Consider the following 12,496-nt stretch of genomic DNA (forward strand, 5'->3'; position numbering starts at 1 on the left):
ATGGTGTCAAGCTTCTTGAGTGTTGTGGGAGCTGCACTCATCCACGCAATTGGAGATTATTCCATTACACTCCTGACTTGTGCCTTGTAGATGGTGGACAGGCTTTGGGGAGTCAGGAGGTGGGTTACTTGTCCTACTATTCCTAGCCTCTGACCTGCCCTTGTAGCCACAGTATTTATATGGCTAGTTCAGTTTAGTTTCTGGTCAATGGTAACCCCCAGGATGTTGATGGTGGGGGATTCAGTGATGGTAATGCCATTGAACATCAAGGGGCGATGGTTGAATTCTTTCTTGTTGGAGATGGTCATTGCCTGACACTTGCATGGTTCAAGTGTTACTTGCCACTTGTCAGCCCAAGCTTGGATATTGTTCAGGTCTTGCTGCATTTGGACATAGACTGCATCAGTATCTGAGGAGTTGCGAATGGCGCTGAACATTGTTTAATCATCCCCACTTCTGACCTTATGATGGAAGGAAGGTCAATGATGAAGCAGCTGAAGATGGTTGGGCCAAGGGGACTACCCTGAGGAACTCCTGCAGTGATGTCCTGGAGCTGAGATGACTGACCTCCAACAACCACAACCATCTCCCTTTGTGCTCGGTATGATTCCAACCAGCAGAGAATTTTCCTTCTGATTCCCATTGACTCCAGTTTTGCCAGGACTCCTTGATGCCACACTTGGTCAAATGCTGCCTTGGTGTCAAGTGCAGTCACTCTCACTTCACCTTGGGAGTTCAGCTCTTTTGTCCATGTTTGACCCAAGGTTGTAATGAGGACAGGAGCTGAGTGGCCCTGCTGGAACCCAAACTGGGCGTCAGTGAGCAGATTATTGCTAAGCAAGTGCTGCTTGATAGCACTGTTGATGACCCCTTCCATTACTTTACTGATGTCCAAGGGTACTGAGGGAAATGAGAGTGGAAATTGCAGAGGCATTACTGATAAACTTCTAGTCTTCTTTAGGCCCCGGGGTGGTGCCAGAGGACTGGAGAATTGTGAATGTTAAACACTTGTTCAAAAAGGAGTGCAAGGATAAAGCCGGCAACTACAGACCAGTCAGTTTGACTTCAGTGGTAGGAAAACTTCTGGTAATTATAGTTTGGTATGAAATCAATAATCACTTAGGCAACTGCTGGATAATTAAGAAAAGCCAGAATGGATTCATGAAGGGAAAATCACGTTTAACTGACCTGCTGGAGTTTTTTTGAGGACATAACAGAGAAGATTGATGAGGGCTGTTGATGTCTATATGGATTTTCAAAAGGCATTTGATACAGTGCCACACAACAGATCTTTGAGCAAAATTCTAGCTCATGGAATAAAAGGGAAAGTAGGTACTTGGATGAGAAATTGGCTGAGTGACAAGAAATAGAGTAGAGATAGATGGGTTTTTTCACATTGGAGGAAGGTTTGTAGTGGAGTTCCCCAGGGGTCAGTGTTGGGACCCTTGCTTTTCCTGACATATATTAATGGCCTAGACTGGTGTTCAGGGCATGATTTCAAAATTTGCAGCTGATACAAAAATTAGAAACACTATTAATTATGATGAGGATTGTCTTGAACTTCAAAAGGACATACACATTTTGGCGGATCGGGCAGACAAATGGCAGATGAAGTTCAACACAGAGAACTGTGAGGTGATTCATTTTGGCAGGACGAATATGGAGAGACAGTATAAAATGAAGGGAGAAACTCTAAAAGAGGTGCAGGAACAAAGGGATCTCAGTGTATATGTACATAAGTCATTGAAGATGACGGCATGTTGAGAAAGCAGTTAATAAGGCAAATAGTATCTTGAGCTTCATTAATAGGGCATTGAGTACAAGAGTAAGGAGGTCACATTGTACTTGTATAAGACACTAGTTATGCCTCATCTGGTTCAGTTCTGGGCGCAATACTTGAAGACATTGGAGAGAGTACAGTGGAAATTCACAAGAATGATTCCAGGGATAAAGAACTGTAGCTGTGAGGATAGATTGGAGAGGCTGGGGCTGTTTACCTTGGGGAAAAGAAGGCTGAGAGAAGACCTGATGGAGGTATTCAAGGTCCTGAGAGGTATGGACAGGATAAATAGTGAAAAACTCTTCCCACCCAAGAGAACATCAAGAACTAGAGGGCGCAGATTCAAAATAATTGGCAGAAAGGAGTAAAAGTGATGTGAGGAAAAATCTTTTCACCCAGAGGCTGTTTCGAGTCTGGAACGAACTTCCTGAGAGGGTGGTGAGGGCAGGTTCGATTGAAGTATTCAAAAGGAAGTTGGATTGCGATCTGAAAAGAAAGAATGTGCAATGTTACAGGGATAAGGCACGGGAGTGGGACTAGGCCGAATGTTCTTTCAGAGAGCCAGTGCAGACACGATGGGCCGAATGACCTCCTCCACTGCAAGAATTCTGTGAAGTCATTAATAAATACGGAGAAGAGTTGAGAACCTAACACAGATCCTTGTGGTACACCACTAGTCAACCTGCCAAATAAGGCACCTGCCTTTAATCCCTACTCTCTGTCTCCTGCCACTCAGCCAATTTCCTAAGCAAGTCAATAATTTTTCTTCAATTCCATGAGCTTCAATTTTAGCTAGCTGTCTCTTCTTGGGAACTTGATCCAAATGCCTCCTGGAAGTCCATATAAATAACACCATGGACATTCTCCTGTCTACTAGTTTAGCTGTGCCTTTAGAAAATTCAATCATTTTTGTCAGGTAAGACCTACCATTTACCAATCCATGCTGGCTCTTTAATCAGCTGAAAATTTTCAATGTGTTCAGTCATCCTGTCTTTACTTTCGGACTCTAATAATTTCCGGACACAAATCTTAGGCAACTCGTCTATAGCTCCCTGGTTCCCCCTCTCACCTTTCTTAAGTCATGAAGTGATATACACAATTTTCCAACACAAGGGCGGAATCGCCCATGCCTGCTGGTGTCGGGCATACTCTGGCGTGAGCGGACAATATGGTGAGAAGGCCAAAAATCCGTTTTATGACATCTGGAAACCAGCGTGCGATTGTCTGCTCAGCCTGTCAATGGCGGACCGCATTCCCCGCCATCGGATGTCGGGTACCAGCTTGTAATAAATCTGCATATCATTATAAGGCCTGTCCTCAGGAATTATCCCTTCCACTGGATTGTTTGTCCACGTCAGTGTGATTGCATGCTGGTGCAGGACATGTCTTGGAAAGTGTGATGTTCAAAAGCCAGGACTTACCGCCAGGACCTTGCTCACATTGCATGTGTCCAAGGAGTAGAAGATGGTGGAGCCCGACAGCAACGGCACACTGGATGAACATCCATGGCATGCTTGGTGGATTCCCATGGACATGGCTGTGCTGCGAAGCAGCCCATGGAAGTTGGAAAGTCACCATTGAGGATCTCCTCACAATGGATGATGGTCAAGGGGGTAGAGGGAAAGGTCCAGCAGTGCTTGGGAGAGTTGGGAGAGGAAGATGTACTGGGGTGGGGGGGTGGTGTGGGGGTGGCAGAGGAAGGTCCAGGAACGACTGGGAGAGGAAGAGGTGTCAGGATGGGTGAGGTTAGGAGGGAAGAAATTAAGGTGTCAGGATGGGGTAAGGTTGGGAGAGGGGGAAATGAAGGTGCCTGGGGTGGGTGAGAGGGAGCAGGACTTAATGGGGAGAAGATGGCAACTAAGGAAGTAGGTGTAAGGGAGGTGGAAGTTGTAAGGGAAGGAGTTCGGAGGGGTGAAGGAGTGTGGAGAGGGGAGGAAGTAAGGCTGGAGGAAGGATCTAGGAAGGGGTAAGGACTAAGGTGGAGGAAGAAGTAAGGTTGGAGTATTATGACACAGCTGATGGTAAAGGATGAGTTGTTTAAATTCTAGAGGGAAACTTGAAACAACTGTCATAACCCATTTTTGTAATTTGTATGTTTCCAGATGCAGTGGTAGTAATTCAGTAGTAATAAGACCACTGAGTCTCGAGAGGTTTTTTATAAAACTAAATTAAACATTTATTAATACAAAAGAAGTTGTAAGCACATACATATGTGTTCAAAATTACTACCGTAATAACTGCAAAAATCCACTATTTAATCTGACTTTGTTACACCCCCATTAAGGCAACAGTAGATCTTATAGATTTGAAGAGACACCTGACAGAGCACACCCTGGACAGTCGCTTTCAAAATGAGTTTCTTTCAGCTCTGGGCACTTGCAGACAGCAGCTTGAGGCTTCTCACACTTGTTGGAACTTAAAATGCCTTTGCTTTACCCACAATCTCCTTTTTCATATCTTTCTCTTTGACTGTAAATTTTCCATTGTGTCACTAGGCTTTTAATTTTACTGCTTCGAACAATAACATCCTTTCATTCCACCAATTTTATTAGTAAGCCGAAAAAAAATAAACACATTGCTTAGTGTCTTGGAGCTAGGTTCAAGATTTCACCCATTCTTTTGAATGGTTTATTTAAAAATGCAAATTGCACCCTTGATACCTATGCTTCTAAACTTCCCCATGTTTTTCTAATTACCATTTCAAACCTACTTATTTCTACACATCAAAGCCTCTAGACCAACTGGCTTTAATCCAATTAAGACACACACATAGACACAGACACCATTAAACTTTTATTTAAAAAAATAATTTTCAATAACATAATAGATGTTAATGTCTTTTCATGACAGGAGGAAGAAGTAAGGCTGGAGGAAAGAGCGTGGGGCAGGGAGGGGGTAGGGACTAAGGGTGGTAGAAGAAGTAAGAGTGTCTGAAGGGGGAAGGACAAAAGGACTAAAGTGGGGGTGGAGTCCGGGTGGGGGTGGTGAAGGACCATAGGGGTAGGAGTCCAGGGCAGGAAAGGTTACCAAGAGGGCAAGAGGTCCAGAGGGGGGATGTCCAGTTGAAGGTGCAGAGAGGGCTCTGATGAGCCCATGACTGCCTCCTGGAGAGTGAACTGAGGGTGGGTGTGGAATGAGGGAATGGTGAGAATGACCGAAGGCAGAGTGGGGCAGTAGGGTGGGAGGGTGGGGGTTCGACTGGAGCAGTAGAAGGTGGTTGGTGGGGACTCAGAGGCAGACACGGACCCTGAGAGTGGGAAGGAGGTCGAGAGGTGAATGGGAATGGGATTTTCAGGAAGGACGGGAACGTACACGTTCACATGGACATCGCTGAAGGAAAAGGGTTGTGGCTGGTAGGTCACAGAGGGGAGGTGGAAGGTGATGCTAGCTGTGGTAGGGTGGGGTGGTGGTGAGGTCAACACTGATTGGGGTAAGGAAATGGGAGACTGGGAAGGGGAAAAGATGGGGTTTACGAAAAAGTGAATCAAGACCATGCTGTCTAAATCGAAAGTGAAATAACAGTCATGGTGGGTGAGATCAGGTGCTGCATGGGAATGTGATCATTGGGTGGGCAGTGATGCAGCTCAGCTCGGGTGGACAACTGAATGTGAACCACGGTAGGCAGCATTCAAAATGCTCAGGACATTGAGGTTAGTATGATATGCGAAGGATCGGTGTGCATGGGAGAGTGCTTGCCCGAGGCTCTGAAAGGCCCTGCCACACACACACACACACTTCTCCCTCCAGAATCACTCACTGGCCAGCTACTCTCTCTGCGATGACAAGGTTAAGGGGTTCACAGGCAAAGGGGATTCGGATGGAGAGGACAGCCTCTGAGATTCATGAATGGATGACCCAGGGATGTCCAACTGCTGCTCCTCCTCCCTTCAGGTGCCTGCGGGCACCGGCCTGTCTCATTAAGTGGAAGGAGCACTTGGAGGGACGCTGAGGTGCCCGGTTCCCCCTCGTGTTGCCACTGCAGGAACTCACCCATGGCTCCCGCGATGGAATGCAGATCTGTACACATCTCTGTGTTCTGCTGGACCAGGGCCTCCGTGGCATCTGCCAACCTCCCCATGGGGACCTCCATACATGCAGATGTGGGCACCACTTCAGAAAGCAAGCGGACGCACCCTTCCGACTCATGGGCAACTCTCTTGAGGGCTTCCAACAGCTCTGCGTGATGTTCCCATGCTTTCTGATGACTCTTCAGGATGAGTTGGATGGCCAATTGCAGAGGCTCATCATCTGACTTGGACTTCATAGATGCCGGTTCCCCAGCAATCCTCTGACTACTGGAGAGTTCGGCTGAACCTGCCTCCTTCTGTTGCAGACTCGTCCGTGCGGTGACCACCAGATTGTGAACCCGAGCCTGCTCTGGATCCAGGTCCCACCGAGGTGTGTCTCTGCACTGGTGCAGGGTGTGTGTAAGTGCTGTGACGGGTCTTCCGGGCTGCTTATTTCCAGCTCTTCAATGGAGGAGTACTTCTCTTGGTTGGAGGTGAGGACCTGGATGGAGCTGAGCAACTGACTGGCTGAGGATGTTAATCGCTTGGTAGATCTCCCTGTGAACCAAAGTAGAGATAAATAGTGCATGGCAGCACAGTTAAAAGCAGGAGAGAGAGAACTCACATTTGCGTTGAGAGAGGGGATGATGTGGTGTAGGATCCTTACCATTGCTGCAGACATGGTCCATGATCTCACCAGTCAGTGCGATGGCACACCCCTCAAAGTGAGTGAGGAGCCTAACGTGCACCACTCCACCCCAGGCCTGGGACGTTTTCTTACTGATGTGAGCAGGTTTCCCCTGCATGAAAACAGATGGAGTATGAAAGCAGGACACGTGACACTGGTGGAATGTTTGTGTGGTGAGTGAAGCCATGGACAGGATGAGGACACGAGCTTGAGAGGGTATGAACCTGATGGAAATGTGAGCATGTGTGTGAGAGTTAGTTGTGTTGTCCCTTGAGGTGTGAGATCCCTGTGGACGTGTGATGGACTTGTAAATTTGTGAATTGAGAGTGATGAGTGAGTTACCCTGGTGGAATGGATAAGACTGTTCATCCTGTGTGGCACTGGGTGGTTGTCCTCTTTTGCAGGGCATTGGCAGTGACCACCGCTGCCACCGCCTCCCATGCTGGATTGTTGATGCAGCTGGCCATCCTGCAGCCAGAACAGGGATAGAGGACATCATGGCAGGCCCCCACGGCGTTCATAAGTCGCTCAAGGGATACAGCACTGAAGCGGGAGGCTGTAGCCTTTTTGCTTTTCAGGCCCATCCTGTCTTCCGGCTTTCTGCTGGAAGCATTTGAGAAGTGTGCGCATGACTGCACTTTAAATACTGCGCCTGGCGCGATGAGGCAGCAAGATGGCAGCATGGTGGGTGAATCAGAGCCTGCCCACAATGGAAACAGCATGTTTCCTGGGAATTCATAATTAATGCGGCGAATTTGGGATGATATGGTGTGAAAAGCTGCCATTGGAGCCAGTGGGTAAAACGTTTTACCCACCTGCTACCGCACTTAGTGCAAATCTGGGACAATTCCGCCCCAAAGGAATGCTTTCCAAATTTAGAGAACTTCAAAAGATTATAGTGAGGACATCTGGTCCCGTGGTCTTGCCACTCTTCAGTGTCATTATTTCCTTCATTACTGTTGTTTCGTGTGCATTAGTTTTGGAGAGTCCCTGTCCCTGATTCAATATAAGTTTCTTTGGGATTCCGGCATGCTGAGTTCTTCCTCTGCTGTAAACACTGATGCAAAGTATTATTCAAAATGTCTGCCATTTCCTTATTTTCATTGACAACATCACGATTGTCAGTTTTCTGGGGGCTCACATTGCCCCTAACTGCCTCCTTTTTCCTAATATAATTGTAACAATTTTTTGTTGATTTTGATACCCTTACAAGTTTCTTTTCATACTTAATTTTGTACTTTCTTTTTTGCCACCTATTGCTTTTCTTTGTATTTTCCCCATGCACCAGGACTTGTGCTACCTTACTGCAAGATTTTTTCTTTAGTTTTATATTGTCTCTTAACTTTGTCCATGGCTGTCTTTTTTGGCAAGTGGACCTCTTGCCCCTTTGTGTATAAACTGATTCTGTATTGCATTATGTCATGTCACTGCAGTCATGAAAATATTAGATTTTTTAAATAACTATTCCTTTTAAAATGGATCTTGATGAACTGTAATGAAAGCAAAATACTGCAGATGCTGGCGATCTGAAATAAAAACAGTGCGTAAAAAATTCAGCAGATCTGACAGCACCTGTAGAGAGAGAAACAGAAATGCTTCAAGTCCAAATGTGACTGTTCTCCGGAACTTGGGAGTTAGGAATTTAGGAACACACATCAGCCTTATCAAAATTGAACTACACTGATTACGGGCAGAAGGGAAAGGGAATTGGGGGCTTCGGTCTATCTCTCACTCCTGCCTGTACCAATTAAATTCTATTTTGAACACCTCCGACTGATCTTCTGTCCCTTTACCCATTGACAAATTTGCCTAATTTACTATGGCCAGTTTCTGTCTCATCACATTGAAGTCAGCCATACCTGAATCTAGAATCTCAGTAGCTGTTTTGTGGTTATCTCTTTCAAACATTATGTTGAACTTGACCAAATTATAGTTGCTATTGTTTTTATTTTGTTCTTACATCTTTTGTAATTCATGGCTGTTTTTTTTGTAGCAAGAAGAGCGCTTACCCATTAGGAGTACAGACTGATTCTGTGGGTGGAATTTCCCATGCCTGCTGGCATTGTGTGTGTTCGGCGGTGTGAGTGGACAATATGGCAAGAAGGCCAAAAATCATGAAACCAGTTTGTGATCGTCTGCTCAACCTGACAATAGCGGGCCACGTTTCCCGCTATCGGATGTTGGGAACCTCATTGTAATACATTTGGATACCATTATAAGGCCAGCCCACCGGATCATCCCCCCCATGCTGGATTGCCTGTCCATGTTGGCAGGAAAACACAATGGTGCAGAACACATCTTGACAAGTATGACGTGCAGAAGTCAGGACTTACTGCCAGGGCCTCACTCACATTGCGATCATCTGAGGAGCAGAAGATGCTGGAGCCCCACAGCAGCGGGACCCTGTAGGAATGTCCATGGCATGCTGAGTGGATTCTCATGGACATGGCTCCACTGCGAAGCAGCTCACAGAAAATGGAAAGTCACCCTTGAGGGCCTGCTCACAACGGATGATGGTTGAGATGGTGGAGAGGAAGATCCAGCAGCATTTGGGAGAGGAAATGTACCAGGGGGTGGGAGAGGAATTCTAGGATCGACTGGGAGAGGAAGAGGTGGAGGGGTGGAGGGGGGTGGTGAAGTTGGGAAGGGGGGAACAAATGTGTCTGGCGGACGTGGGGAGAGGGGGAAATGAATGGGTCAGGGGAAGTTGAGTGGGGACTACAAGGAGAGGAAGGGGTATCGGGGGAGAAGGTGGCAACTGGGGAGGTAGGCGTAAGGGGGATGGAAGATGTAAGGGAAGGAGTTTGGAGAGGGGAAGGAGTCCACTGGGTGGCAGGAGTCTGGGGAGGAGGGAGGAAGGAGTGCGGAGGGGGCACGCGGAGTATGGCTGGAGGAAGAAGTAAGGGCATTTGAAGGAGAAAGATGGGGGGAAGGAGTCTGGAGGTGGGGGGCATTTCCAGGTGAATATGCAAGGGAGAGTTCGGATGACTCCATAATTGAGGGAGGGCATGGTATGAGGGAATGGTGAGAATTACCGTGGGCAGAATGAGGTGGGAGGGTGAAGGTTTGATGGGATTGATAGAAGGGATGGTGAGGGTGGTTGGTGGGGACTTGGAGGCAGACACGGACCCTGGGGGTGGGTAGGAGGAGGTCCGGGAGATTAATGTGGAAGAGGGTGGGATTTTCATCAAGGAAGGGAGCTTGCACGTTCACCTGGACACCCCGAAAGAAAACGGTTGTTCAGGACAACGGTTGTTAAGGCCAAAGGCTATTTGGGAAGGCGGGGGTGGAATGCAGTGGGAGGACTCGTTAAGCCTGTCAATGAAGCTGAAAGACACCAATACACATTATTCAGTGAAAGTGAATATATTTCCAGATTGTAAGGTGACAAAATGTTTTCACCCATGCAAGCAACTGTGCTCAGAATTTCTTAACTTTTGAATGCCTTAGACTTCTAGTTGCTACCCTGACATCCACAGCAGGCATGGAGACGGCAATGATTGGCTCTGATGCCTTCGGCGAGGGTCACCTGGAGAGCCAAGGCCTTGCATGCCCCGGCTTGCTTTGGCTGTCCTCCTGTGGGTCAGCTGCTCCCAGGCAAGGGGGACTTGAAGAGTGAGGGCAGCCCCTGAGATTCCTGAGTGGATGGGCCAGGGTTGTCCAGCTGCCGGTTCTCCTCCCTTTGGGTGCCTAGGGGCTCCAGCCTGATTCCTCGAGGGGAAGGAGCACCAGGGGGGATGTTGTGTTGCCCCATTTCTCCCTCGTGTTGTCCTGCAGGAACTCACCCATGGTTCCCGGGATGGAGTGCAGATCTGCACACATCCCTGCATTCTCCTGGACCCGGGTCTCCATGGCATCCGCCATCCTCCCGTGCAGACCTACATATGAGCACATGTAGGCACCACTTCATCAGAGAGCAGGTGGATGTATGATGGGACTCCTCACCATTTTGAGGTCACGCACAGATCAACATGTGCCCCCACACACACCCTGGGTTATCCACCTTCCCTAGTACAGTCCTCGCCCTGCAGCCTCTTCCCTTGCCTGAGGCCACTTCTCCCCATTCGCCAAGCAAGCCTTAGCCCCTGCAGCTGTACAAAGCCACCCTTGGCCTTATGGCTGGCCTGACACCTGCCTGTGAGCCCCCCTAAAAATGACGTGGTGCTGCCTGCGAAGCCTGGTGCTGAAGACTGAGTGCTGCCTGAAACAAGATTGGCAAACAAACCTGAAGTGCAACTCACCAAGTGTGCGTCACTTGTATGCTGTTGTGAAACACGTCGGCATGTTATCACGTGAGTCTGTCGGGCTAGCCTTATAATGATATGCAGATGAATCACAATGAGGTCCTGATGTCCGGTGACGGGCTGAGCAGACGATTGTAAACTGGTTTCACGACGTCATGAAACTAATTTTTGGCCTTCTTGCCATATTGTCTCCTCTCCGCTAAACACGTCCACGCTAGCGGGCACAGAAAATTCTGCTTTAAGTTCTTTTTGAATGCCTGCTACTATTTATTTGGTTTCACAACTTTTCTTTTTATTGTCTTCCACAACATAACTTTATGTTTATTAACTTCTCCTGGTTAACTTTCCAGTTGTGCTACGTCTTTATTTTGACAAATGAAAATTGTATATTTAATTCATATTTTATTGGGCTGTGGTAAATCTTGTAACAGTTCACAGGAAAGCAAGAATGATGTGCGTAACAAGGTATAATAAAACGCGAATGTAGAATCAACAGAGTCCAATGCTGGGCAGTGAAATAAACAATCCTCTAGCACTAAGATGCTCCCTCATTCACAGAACCCTTCCCTCATTTTTTGCCCCCATGATATGCTGCTCCATGTTATTTTGAATATAATCTACTGATTAAAGATGATGGGGCTCTTGATGCCTTGGGTGCAATCGGTAATTCAGGTGCAACTTGCATCTGTTGTAAAATACAGCCAGGATTATACCGCCCCGCCGTGTCATGTCTCCCCCCAGGGGATGTGGTGAGCCATTTAAATCTCCATTCAGTTCAGCAGGACCGTAATATCCCAGCAGGCGGGAGGGGCCGTAAAATTCTGGCTATGTTTTTTTTAACCCTGAGTTTTCACCCAGTGTTTTAAAACATTTTTTTTTTAGAAAAAATACTTTTCCAAGAAATTTCTTGATACATTTAGAAGTGAGAAAATGGATTTATTATCAATAAGTCACATTTTAAATCACTGTCAATTCACCACCTGTGAGTAACCTCATTTTAAATCACTAAAAATGATTTTTAAAAAATATACAAATCTGTTTTCTCTTTAGATTGTGTACTGCAGTAAGGTCCTTAGTAAATTAAAGAAAAATAATTCAAAATCTTTCAAAACGTGTCTATTAATGTCCTGCCGCGCAAATGTTCCATCTTAATTTTTGGAGCCTTTCTGAAGTTCAGATATTAGTAGAAACTTCCAGTGTTGATTTAATTCACTGCAGTATTGAGGGAGTGCTGCACTCTCGAAGGTGCCTTCTTTCAAATGAGATGTTAAGATGTTTCAATTGAGGCCCAATATGTCTTCTCAGGATCCCATGATTGTATTTCAAAGAAAGGCAGGGGAGTTATCCCTGGTGCCCTGGCCAATATTTAACCCTCAATCAACATCACAAAAACATATTATCTGGTCATTAGCACATTGCTGTTTGTAGGAGCTTGCTGTGTGCAAATTGCTGGCTGTGTTTCTTACATGATAACAGTGACTACACTTCAAAATACTTCCTCGCTTGTAAAACACTTTGGAATGGTCCTGTGGTCATGAAAAACACTATATAAATACAAGTCTTTATTTTTAATCAACCTGGGGTATGGTTAGTTTTGTGGGAAGCGCTGATTTCTAATGTAATGTTTTTAAAACAAGTGTAAGAGATTGTGGAAACGAGTTCCACTAAATGCAGTTTGAGTTTAAAATTCCGCATCCTTTTGCACTGGTTACACTGATGTTGGGGGAGTTGCTGTCATAAACCAGAACAGTCAAGTAGAAATTCTACGCTAGTATAT

At 46.5% G+C, this 12,496-nt stretch overlaps 1 protein-coding gene across 1 annotated transcript in view; it reads left to right on the plus strand.

Annotated features, from left to right (window-relative positions):
* LOC121283896 (RPA-related protein RADX-like) overlaps positions 1-12,496 on the plus strand; it is a 109,284-nt gene that overhangs the window by 48,941 nt on the left and 47,847 nt on the right. The window lies entirely within an intron of this gene.

This window comes from Carcharodon carcharias, chromosome 11, assembly GCF_017639515.1.
Source record: "Carcharodon carcharias isolate sCarCar2 chromosome 11, sCarCar2.pri, whole genome shotgun sequence".
Lineage (NCBI taxonomy): Eukaryota > Metazoa > Chordata > Chondrichthyes > Lamniformes > Lamnidae > Carcharodon > Carcharodon carcharias.